The sequence below is a fragment of the Parus major genome, chromosome 1A (assembly GCF_001522545.3).
Source record: "Parus major isolate Abel chromosome 1A, Parus_major1.1, whole genome shotgun sequence".
Classification (NCBI taxonomy): domain Eukaryota; kingdom Metazoa; phylum Chordata; class Aves; order Passeriformes; family Paridae; genus Parus; species Parus major.
Window position 1 is genome coordinate 66443225 of NC_031773.1, and position 12875 is coordinate 66456099.

Below are 12875 nucleotides of genomic sequence, written 5' to 3' on the forward strand. Positions count from 1 at the left end.
AAAAAAAACAAAAAACACTGAAATAGTAATTTTGGGCCTGGCAGGATGAAGCATTTATGTCTGAAATGTTTTTGTATGTGCTGATTATCTGCTATCTTCTCAGTGTGTCTAATTGTGCTGAGCTCAGTTTAAAATGAGATCAACACATTTAAACCCCAGAAGGCTTAATTAAGGGAGGGACTTAATGCTTTACAAAAAAGGGGAATATACACCTTTTGAGAAATGTAGTATAAATTCTACCTGCAACTTCCCTGACTAGAGTACTCCAAAATTTTGTAGTTTATTAAATTGCTTTTGAAAACAAACACAAAAGACAGAACTTTAAAACTTATAATTCCTTCTGGTGGTTGAGAGCTGAGATATTTTTTTAATTTTTTTTTTTTTCTTCATGCTTACTACTTCTTGCTTTCTCTCTTTCCACGTGCTCTTATTTCAAGATGTCCTGACAAAGCAAGCAAAAATGCAATGTACAAAGCAGACTCGAGAACTCCAGCTTTGGAACTCTCCAGCTGCTGTGCGCTTTTCAGAGTTGAAGGCTGCATGGGAAAACACACAAGCAAATTCAGACAAAGCACTCCCCTACCTGGAATTTGTTTCTATTAAGCAGACAAACTGTTGCTGTGGAAATTAAAAAAGGGGAAGGATTAATTCTTTTTAGTTACCTGATAAAAGTCAATCAAGTATTCTTTGAAAATAATGCCACAGTTCATTTTTTTTAGTTCCTCCCTCATTATCCTGTAACTCTGACCATTGAACTTTAGTGCTGTAGATCAGGCTAAAACACCACTGACAACTGTGTATTCATATTCTCTTCATTGAATCTGTGTAGGTTCTGTGAAAGACTCTTCAGAAAACATAAAATCTACCAACAATGAAATTAATCACAAAGTACAAAAGAAAAGCAGCTGGCATGCAACTACTGAATAATGCAAAATGTGCAGATTTAAATTACATGTCACCGTTAATGTATACAATATATCTATATCTACACACACACACACACAGTTGTGCTATAATCAGTAAATAATTTTTCACTGTCTACAAAATAAGTATTTTAATTCACAAATAGTATATACTGAAATTGCATCAAAATTAAATACAGGATGAGTTCATCATGATTAATGTTGCTGCAGTAAACACCAGAAGGAATTAAACTCAATAGCAAACGGTTGCAATTTTAAAAGATAGTTAAAAAAAAAAAGAGCCTTTATATGGAAGTAAGTTTTTAGTGAAACCAGTAAATCTGTGTCAATATCTCTGCATATTCTTTCTCTAATTACTCAACAGGATCAAATACAAAGAGGAAAGAAAGTTGTTTGCTTCATTTATGTGCTCGTTAGAACATGGATTATTTATAATGGAACTACCTGTAAAACTATAGGAGAAAATCACTGGTGAAGCCACGATTGTCCTGCAACATTGTGGGGAAATTATAGTCCTGGGGACTGATATTATTTTTCTTTTATCAAAAAAAAAAATATTTTAAAAAATTAAATAAACTTAAATAAATTAAAAATTATAAGAAAACTGGAGACCTTAAGTACTTGCCTTGAATTCTGGACTTTGCTAGCTCTGAGTTTCACAGCCATATATCCTCGAGAGCAAATAAGAACCCAGTGTACTTTATTTCTCAGCTTTTGACAACCTTTATTATTTCGTTTATCTGCTATTCATAGCGAGATGTAAACATCTTACTTCCCAGTGTGATCCTCATATCAACAGTGGGTCAGTTTAAAATATTGGGAATCAATATGTTATAAAACATCAGCCAGTACTAAAAAGACAGAGGTAGAGCAAATTCATTGAATGTCAAATAAAAATAAACAAACACAGATAGATAAAAAAAAATGTAGCAAGATCATAAATAAAAGGACAAGGAATAAGAAATATATATTTCTAAAATAATGACTTGACAGGGAAAATGCCCCTACACTAAATACCGAGCCACTTAGAGCAGGGAAGATGAGTGCAAATGAAGATAAAGAGTTTAAAACAAATCTCTTAATTTAATAGAAAATTTACATGGTAATAGAGCACATTACTATTACTGCATGGTGAGAGCAAATAATACTGATGCAGAAAACTTGGTTGGGATTCAGCTCATTGTTTCAATTTATTGGACTGGATGTTTCCAACTGGGGTAGATGTGGGGGACAGCATTCCCAGCTTAGGGGAATTATTATTATTCCCAGCAAACAAGCATCATGGACATCTTGCAAAACAAGCAAATGAACCAGGCCTCCTGCTGTTCTTCCCCCTTCCCAGGCCTCTTTCCAGTCAATGATAAGTCTATAACCAGGATTAGCCTAAAAACATTTTTTTTTTTGGCAGAACCATTTTCCAACTTAAAAAAAAAAATAAATATTTTCATAAACATTTTTGCAGGAAAGTGCTACTTTAAAAAATAATTTGTTTTCAAAGCTAGAGAAGTCCATACTAGTCCTTTCAAATCTGTGGTTATTGTTTTCAGAGAGATAGCAATATTTTGTTAATATATATAACAATTTTGATTATTTGAGAATTTCATATTAAGCCATTTTAATGGCAGATATTTAATGAAACTATAAGATATAAATATATTTACATGTTTTACCTGGTAGGGCAACATTTTGCCATAAGCAAAATGAACTGATCAGAAATTAACCAAATTAAATTATGAACTACAATTTCACATTTTTAAAAATTTATTTCAGAAGACTCATTTTTGGTTTGTTGGGTTTTTTTGGCTAAAAATCTGAAACGTAGAACTTTCTTATCAAACAGGAATCCTTTTTTTAACCAACCATAAATAACTTTTTCCTCATTCTCCAATAACTTTCAATTTTCAAAATACAGCTAAAATAAACAAGAAATGGATATTGAGGCTTAAAGAAAAAGGGGGATTTGCAGGAATGAGGAAGGAAGAAGGATGAAAAAGGAAGAACTGGAATTCAGAGGTTTGGGTCAGAACTTTGTACCCCCTTTAAAGAGTATAAAACATCATTTCTGGGGATCTTCCCTACCTGAGCCTTGTTGTTTCTACAGATCAGCGCTGGTCCAATAATGCATTATATCAAAGCAGAATAAAACACACCAAGATGAAAGCTCATCTCTCTTATTCCTGCAACTCCTATCAAACATTTGTCTTCTGCATCACTTCATTTATCTTAAATATTTAGTTATGAATTATAAAGTTTGAATAATTTTTCATTTGTTTAATTTGTGAAAGTTTCCTTTCAATTCAAGATAATTTTTTAGGTGGCAATTTGAAATGAGAAGGGTTTTTTTGAATTAAAAAACAAACTTTACATCAAAAAAATTAAAATGTCTCTAAATCTTGCTATTTTTCTCCCAAATTTCATACCCCAGTTTGTCAGATTCCACTCAAATTTGCAAATAGATGCACATCATACATTTCCTTTTCTATGATGTCGTTTCCAGCCAGAATGGCAATGATGGCACAAAAAGTTGAGATCATCCTTCACTGGAATTGATCTCCTGCACCTCCTCTCTCATTTCTTTTGGGGGAAGTCTGCAGAAAGCAGCAGCTTCACCCTAAAGCCCTCTTTATTTGGCTACCTCCTTCTTCTATCACTTAATGCAGCACCTTTTCCTTCTACACAGAAGTGTTTGCACAGAGCCAAATCTCAGCACAGCCCGTGCTCTCCTGGGCAGCAAAGGAAAATTCACACAAGTCAAGAACGGGACCAAAGCTTTATTCACAAGGTCTTCAGCCCTGTTTTCAGTGTTCTTTTGCCTGGTTTCAAGGTTATGTAGCCCTTCTGGTCCTGGCCTTCACCCACCATGAAGCCAAGAGTCACTCCAGCCCATGAAGAAAAGAACTTGTGATCTCCTGATTATCTGATTCCCACCTGCCCTGCAGCACTGCAGAATGGAGGATGTGGCCTCACTCACCCCATGCCACAAAATCAGCCAGGAAGAACCTTTTGTTCCTTCTGCTGCACCAGACCTGTTCTTTCTGGTTTGATCCCTTCTCTCATTACCTCTGACAGTTTTGGATTTGGGCTTTTTCCAGAGGAGGAGATGGGGGCTGAAGACAGGGAGACTGTTTATAGCATGTTGAGTCAAACACTGCAGTGTGATTATAGTCCTGTGTTTTTATAGCATTCCCACTGTGCATAGAAGTCCTCCATCTCATTTATTGCCACTTTTAGTAAGGCATCTTCTCCACACAGGAGATTTAAACCTGACACCACCTGGCTTCCAACCACACAAAAACAAAACAAACTCGAGTTCTGGTGTTTTCCCTCAAATATTTTTTTATGAGATTTTTGAAAACAACAGTAAACACCAATGTGATAAAATAGCAAGTTCTTTAAATTTCACTTGTAAAGGCATGGCATTTGCTAGCCTCTGAGGAGCTGTTGGAGATGTTGGCTCCTGCTTTGGTTTGACCTGACAAGTCACAGATTGCAAAGCAGCAGCTCCACCACTTGAAATAGAAAAGAATCGTTGAGATACAAAATTGATAGAAGTGAGATCACCTTTCAGTTTTCCTGACACTAGAGGGCAAGCCCATTTTAGGTAACGCCAGGCTGCATGAAGAATCTTGAAATATGTTCCCTCAATAGCAAGTAAACTGTGCCAACTCTCAGTCACTTGTGTCTCCTCATGGACTTCTCTGGCTTCTGAGGTAGAACAACTCTGCTCAAGCTGGTGGAACTAAGAGGGCTAAAGAGAGCAGTCATCAAACCCTAGACCTTAACTAAAACTCTCAGCACCCACAAGGAAGGTTCTGATACTAATGATGGAAAACAATAAGCTGCAATCTTAAGGACATTTCCCTTGTCTTTACAGATTTTTTTTATTTTTTTTTTAAATTTCAATATCCAAGACTATTAGTACTTATTGCAAGAATATTGATTGCCCAGTGGTCAGCAAGACAGAGAAAGGATGGAGAGAGAGATGTGAGAAATGTGTGAGGAAATTCTTCCCCTCAAATGAACACCTCATCTCACCATCTTTACCCACTAACACGAAATGAAAGAAAAGCCTTGTTTAACTCATGTCTCTCACTGCTTTGAAGGCTCCTCCATGGTGCCTTCCTCTTCACTGCAAAATCAGACACCACAGCTCATTAAGTCAGACTTTGAAAGATAAGAAAGCTTATAGACTGCCTCACTTCTCTGAGGTTAACATTTCTTTAATAGAAGACAATGGTCTTGTGGTTAAGCCACAAACTTGCTGTCAGGGGACCTTGGTTACATTCCATTACACACACAGACTGCAAAGCCATATTACTTATCTTGCCTTAACTACATTTTAAAGAAGGCCAAATAAGTTTGTTTTTCCACTGGATAAGGCAAGGGTAATCAAGGCACAAAATGGATTCTGTGCTTCCTGCAAGGACAGACTCCTAGGGATAATTTATTTTATTCACCTTTGGTGCCAAAGGTGAATAAAATAATTTTTTTTTAAGAAATTATTAGTCAGGTCCCTTAAGATGGAATTGTAAAATTATATAAAAAAACTAATATAACAGCAAGTATTGAAAAAATAGAGAGAGAAGATTTTATAAAATCAGCCATCTCTGCATGCATTTAGAAATTAAGTTGCACCTATTTTCCAAACATTTGATATGCAGGCATGAAAATATATCATCCAAGAGATACCTGGGTTTAGCATAATTTTAGTCACTCCAATGGGTGATTTAGTCACTCAAATGAGTGATCTGAGGGATTTGTAGCCTACAAATCTGTCAGCTGCCAGTCTAAAAGGACACAGCTCTCCATTTTTTGCTAAGGCACATGCAGTCTACTTGAAGGCATCCTTCGTGGCCTGTAGCCCTTAAAATAACACTGGACAATTGTGTTTAGACACCTGAGCCTCCCATCTTTATTTTCCCAGCAGAAATATTTGGAAAATAGGTAGTCAGGAAAGCTTCCTATCAGTTCTTACTTATAAGCTACAAATCAGGACAAAATTCACCCCAATGCTGTAACTTCAGCTAAATTATCCAGAATTATACATGATGCACTAATATGTATTTCCCATGTCACACCAATTAACAATTATCATCATACAGGATAACTACTTTGCATACAATAACATTTGCAAACCTTGTCTGTTTTCTGAGCAGACTCAGTTTCCACTGGAATATCTCAATTTAATAGCAGCGTGCTACAGTCACTGAGACCTTAAAAACTAAAGCAAGCATAGAATAAATGTGTACAAAGTACAACTGAGAACAGTGGGAGGTAATTCCACTATCTCTCTTCCGAATTGTGCAAACTACTCTGAGGAATGTTCAGTTAAGTCTTGCATAACGCTTTATCATAAATAATTACAGCTTAACTACACTTGGCAAATAAACTCACAAAGCATTTGCTATAAAGCAAAAGATCCTCTCTTGAAATTTTGCTTATTCACCAGTTCATTTCTGAAGGCCCAGCAGCTTGTCATGCACTCCTTAACAGTTTTTGTGGAACAACATGGGGTTTTCATAACACCAAGGTTAAAAGTATGTGAAATGTAACACAAACCATTGTTAAAACTCTCTCACTTGGAAACCACTTGACTTAACAGACTTCTCTTTAACCAAATATCAAATATATGGAATCTGACAACATATTTTGCAGGGCAGGTTTTAGACTGATACAGTTTGAGACAGTAGTGGTGCTGTCATCTCTGATGAGGCTTGTAGGAAGGATTAATCAATTTGTCAACAGAGCTGCTGAGAAAAACATTTTTTCTGTTTCAGTGTAAGTCCTCCAACTTTGTCACTCAATTCAAGAAAAGATCTCAGCACTGCTTGCAGAGCTCGTGGAGGTATATTAAAAAAAAATCAGATTTAAAAGTGTCTGATGAGTAAAGCTTCCATAGTAATTATGGGACAATATCTTGTGCATTTCAGAATAATGATGATACTTTCCATCACTCTATGAGTGTAGTGACTCTCTTTATCATGCTATATATTGCTGCTGCTTCTCAATATTTATTCACCATAACACCTCATCCAGAAAGCCATTTTCAGGCTGTGGTGCCTACCCCCTGCACATATTCACTGTGAAGCTTTGGGCTAGTAAAGATCTTTCACTACTGAATTAGTGCATTAGAATATGGTCTATAATAATTGCTGCAAGCCATCACAGAAAACAATAAAACCTTAACTTTTAGGTTCTAAACCATTTGTGCATTGGTCTACTGTGGCCTTATCCCTGGATTATGATGCATTTGAGGTAATTTGTGTTTGGGGAGGGAACTGATGTCCATTTGTTGCTAACTAAATAACCAAGGTGTCAGAGAAAAATTCTACCACAGAATTATTGTAGAGAGAAGAAATCTGTGTTTGGACCAGTATTGAAGTATTACAGGAGTCTGACCTTCCCACTGCTCTCCATCTTCATCTGTTTTTGTGCAACTGAGATTGCCTAGCAAGGAACAGCTGATTAGTTTGTCATAGGAATTGTATGGTTCAGATGTATTTCAGGAGAATGAATTCATCTGGATTAAAAAAGATGGATTAGACTGCTGAACTCCAGATCTCCTTGTGAGTGTATGCCATAATGGAAAAGTACCAGATCTGTATCTATTTTAGTATTTCTAGTCTAAAGAAATAAAAAAAACCCCATAAAGTAATATTTTTGCATTATTGTAGAAATGCTGAAATTTCTCACAGAAATGGAAATTCCAGAACATCTAAGGGGCCTAAATACTGGTGCTTGACAGCTAAAAATTATGCTGAGAGTTCCTTGAGACAGATTCTATTTGCAAACTAAGTCTGTCTACACATACAAGCTCAAATAGAGTTTTGAGATCTGTAAGGTTTTTTTCTGAAGCATCCACCCTAGATCACACATGACATGCTCTAGATGGTCTAGGTAATGTATAAACAAAAGATAAAAGGAGCTCTCCTACCTCCTTCACCAAAAAATAAAAAATCTGAATTGCTTCTTCTCATGACTGATCCTTTTGCTTTCATTAGAAATTTAATTTATTGTGAATAATAGGTTTTCATTCTAACTCCTTAGATGCTGATGCAATGCAGACATCCCAGTCTGAAGTGCAGCTCCTAAATCCACATCCTGTGCAAATCCAGAACAAAATGGATTAAGCCATGCAGCCAGATCAGTAACAGAAAGACAAATCACAAACAAATCACAAATCACAATTCTGGAGACCAGTTGCCCATTCTGCCTGTGAACTGTCTGTTCAGGAGCCAGCTAACATAAAATCACCTCAGTCCATGTCTGCAACCCCAAAACTGGAGCACAACTTCTGATGGCACCACAGGGAAAGTGTTGGCAAAAATCCCATTTTTCTTGTTGGGGAATCTATGCTATGTGCTGAGTTAAAGCAAACACAATCTCATGTTTTTTGACAGAATAGTCACAAAAATAAACAGAAAATGTTGGTAAACCATGGCACAACTGGGCTCCACTTTAGTGGAGGAAAAGTTTAGAGGCATTTCATTCACTTATGGATCAGATCTGTCCAAATGCCTTTTCCCTCACTTCCTTTTATTGAAACCAGACTTCACCTAATAACAAAAGCAGTGAGGTGTGCAATAATCAATAACTATTACAAGGTAGATTTGCAAACCCCTGCAAACTCATCAAAACCCAGAAAGAATCACAAATTATAAGGAAAAATAGAAACCACATTAAAAAGTATATACTTCACAGAGTGAGCTGGTACACTACAAAGACACTGGTAAACAAAAATTAAACCAGATTTGTGTGACAAGATGAATTGTGGAAGATAAGAAAGTCTTTACAATTGCATCCCTTCAACTTTTTACACTATGGTAACTAAGTTATAGCTGGTAATTCAGCCACATTTTACTCTACAATTACACATGAACAAATCCTACTTCGAATTCATGTGCATTGACACTGAGTTTAAATATTCAAAATACTCTCAGCAGTCACAGGTTACAAAAAAGTCCAAAAGTGTCTTTTCTGAAAAGCAGGTCACCTCTTCAAATAGCTAAATGTGGTTGTGTCTATCTGGCTTTCCCTATTCAGCTCAAAAATATGTATTTGTCACTTACAAAGTATTTGGGGATGAAAGACAATATTCTTTGGAACCAAGTTCTGTAGTTGAGGTAAAACATGGAAAATGTTAAACACCAATATTCCCTGAGCTTCCTTGCCAAAAATGACACCCTGAAACAGGTGTTTCACAATAGAACAATGATCTCTTTCATCAAAATGGGGTTTCAGAGGCACAAATCGCTGTATTCCTTGAAATCATGTTTCTGAACTTTAATATTTCCTACATCTGCGGTTTTAGGGAACTGGCCTGAGGAAAAAGAGGGAGCATATTCCTCAGTCAAGGTCATACCAAAAAAAGATTGTGAAACTGGCTTGTGAAGATCAGTTTCCAGACTTCAACCAAATTCTTCTACTTCTCCTAACATGAATATTCCACTTATATCTTTAAAGCATTATCAATAGAAGTATTAAGATAATCATTGATATAAAGAGTCAGAAAATGCCTGGGTTTACTCCATTTACAGAGATAGTAAGTGATTTTTCTTTTTTTCTAATGCAAGAGAAAGGAGAAATTGCAATTTCATGTATTAAAAGGACATAATGCTATATATAATAATATAAAGGTATTGTCAAGTAAATATTAGGCCTTAACTGCAGAAGCAGCTTGTGCAATTCCTCAATATTGTAATTGCCAGCTTTATTTTCTTATTCCTGAGCAAAAGACTGCATCTTTGGGAAATTTACAATTTGCACTATTTATCGAGACAGTTCCAATTCCTTTTTTATTTGTTTTCCAAAAGTACCTATTTTTTACCTGTGCTGACCAGTGCAAAATCAGGCCCACTAATGTTTATAAAATACCACATTATTGTTAGATATCGAATCCAAATGCAAGCACTGCAGCTTCTAACAGATAGGAGCTTGATGGAATCTGTCTGAAGATTGCAGGTGTCCAGATTGTCTCTGCTCCTACTCTGGTAATAGCCCTTGACACAGAAGACAAAGAGCTCAGCGTTTTCTAAAACTTTCTCAAGCCTTGACATTTTAACAAGAGCATATAAATACCTCTCTTGCCTTTAATTTTCAGCTTTATTATGAGTTTAATAATTATAAACTCAGAGGAAATCCAGGCAGTTGCCTATTAACATTTAAGGTAGTGATGTACTGCATAGATTGAACGAGGATAGCATTGATGCAATGTTTTTTGGGGGTTTTTTTTCCCAACAGTGCCTAGGTCTAATGCTTTATCTAGTGCATAAATAGGACACTAAATGATCCAGAAGGCTAAAGTGACTCTGGCAAACACAAGCAATCCTTCCCAGTACTTCAGCAGTGTGATAAACTAGCTAGTACCTCTTGCTGCTACGTACAAATTTTTGTCAGTAAATCCTAAAATGCTTCATTAAGGAGGTAAATGTTAGTGTTACTGTGATACAGAGGCACACATAAAAATCAGTGGGTTAGTGGCAGGCCTGAGAGTACAACCAAGAGCTGTGGAGCAGCACTCTGACCTTGGTACAGGAATACCCAGGGGGTTCTGGGCAGGAAAGACAAGCCCAGTGCAGATGGATTTAATGCTGCACCTCGCAAGCCCTGTGCAGAACACAGCTCCCAGGTCAGGGAGGGCTGGGGGTGACATCCAGCAGGTGGTGGGGGTGAACAGACAGCAGTGCCTGGCCCCTCAACCAAACCAGTTCCTCCATTTGCTGCCTCTGGCTGGGACAGGAATGGTGACTGGAGCTCCACCACCATCAGAAAGGAGCAGGGAGAAGAAATCCTTCCTGCAGAATTCCTACCACTAGGCTCTACTGCTGCAGCACGGTGTGAGGAAGGGTGGGTGAATTGTGTTCTCATTGCTTAGCTGAGAGCAATTGCTCTTCTGACTATGTTAAAAAATGAATTTTCTTCTTCCTTAAAGATTCATAACCCTATGAGGAAGTTGCTGTGCATGTGCTTTTCTGCTCTCTGTAAACAGCACACGACAGGCTCCTGTGTAAACCAGGACTTCACATTTGGTCAAGGTCAGGAAGGTATGTACTGCATGTACCCTAACTTTTTTCTTTAACAGATATATTATTCTATTAGATGGAAATAGTACCAGGGCAATTCACCCCCTCCTGGCTTTCCTATCTATGTGTGAGCATCTTTGAGAAGTGGGATTAGAGAGAAACCTGCAGGCATATTAATAAATAAACTTCACATGCTGTTTGATATTAAGTAAACATACCACTAAATATTTCTCTAGGGGCTTGTGATCTCATAACCCATGGACTTCTAATTTGGTTACCTGTGACATGTGGTTCTTAGCCTCAGGGTTCCATAATGAATTAATTCTAAAACACTTTTTAAAGTTTAACATACTAAGATGAAATAATCAAACACGTGTTCTTGAAAAAACTCGGTTCACTTTTCTTTATAGGTAATATGAAGTGCTATTATTAAAAATAAAAAAGAGTAGAAAAGGAAAGATAACTGGGGATTTTCAGTCCAGGGACACACATTGTCCTGATATAAGTTAAGAGGATAGAACCTATCCTGAAATAAGGATTTGCCTCTGGATCAGAGAAATCTCTCTTCCCAGAATCCGTTTCCTTTGTTGTTATAACAAAAAGAGTTTCATTTTAGGAAAGCATGTATTTACCCACATATTCATGTATACAAATATTCTCAGTCCTTTCTCTCTATTTGTTTTCCCCATTTATCCCTCATTATAGAGGATGAAATTTACTATTGAAAAATACTTAATGAAAATACACTTTAAAGTTTTTAGGGTGAGGGTTTTGGGTTTTTTTTTTCCTTTAAGTGAATCTTGATTTTTCAAGAGGTGTCTCTGGCATCAATCAGACAGCCTGGACTGGATATTATCCAGGCTACAACTTCCCACAGTGGGCAGTGGTCTGGAACACTCACTATTGCAGATTTTTCTTCCATATGACAAGAAGCTGTGTGGAATCCCAGGAAATGCAATTTATCTAGACCACCAAGGGGAATGGAATGTGAGACATCATCCTCAGAAATGACAATTGTATCCTAAGAGTATCGGCAATATCAAATTTTCTGAGTTTGGTTAGATTTTCCACCTAAAGATTTATTCTAAATTTCCCTATTCTGATCAATTTTGCTTCAGAGTTACCAAATTAATTTTTTCAGCCTCAGTGTCCAGTAGCTTCTTTCTCTGTCAGAGCAGAAAATTATTGCAAATTCTCTTTGCAATACAAATATGGGGAAAAAACCCCACATATTTTCCTCACTTTCAATTTAACGCTATGACTATGGAATTAATTGAAAAAGGCTTAGAAATAAAGATTTTAACTTGGAACAAACTGTTACAGTGAGCCCACCACTTTCACATGACAAAAGGTAGGAACATTGATATCTACACTTGAAAAGAAAAATGGCAAAACAGGAATATCAGAATTATAGAGCTGGTAGTAAAAACTTTAATAACATTTTTCCATCAGGAGCAGGGTGTATAAAACAGGGTTTTTGGTCACAGACCATCATTTTTACATCCCCAAAAGGGATTTTTAAATTTATTTGAAGCTAAGTCTGGGCTAAAAGTTATCACACCAAAAGTATTTTGTTTCATTTGCAAAAAAAAACCAAACCAAACCAAACCAAACAAACAAACAAAAAACAAAACAAAACAAAAAAACCAACCAAAACCAGTGGATTTTTACCCAAAATATTTGATTTTTATGTGCTTTGTAATGTAACTCAAGAAAATTACTTTTTTTTAAAATAAATGAGTGTTTTATTTACTTTTGGTCCCTTTTTATGTAGGAAGCTGCTCAATGTTCAACACCCCATGAGTACTCATTACTTTGATTTGAAAAACACTTTATTAACTCCAACTTTTAACACAAATCTTTGGACCACCTTTTTGGATGAAGACACTGAAAAGCAGCCTACATTTGGTTTTCTGCAGAATTTATGGGG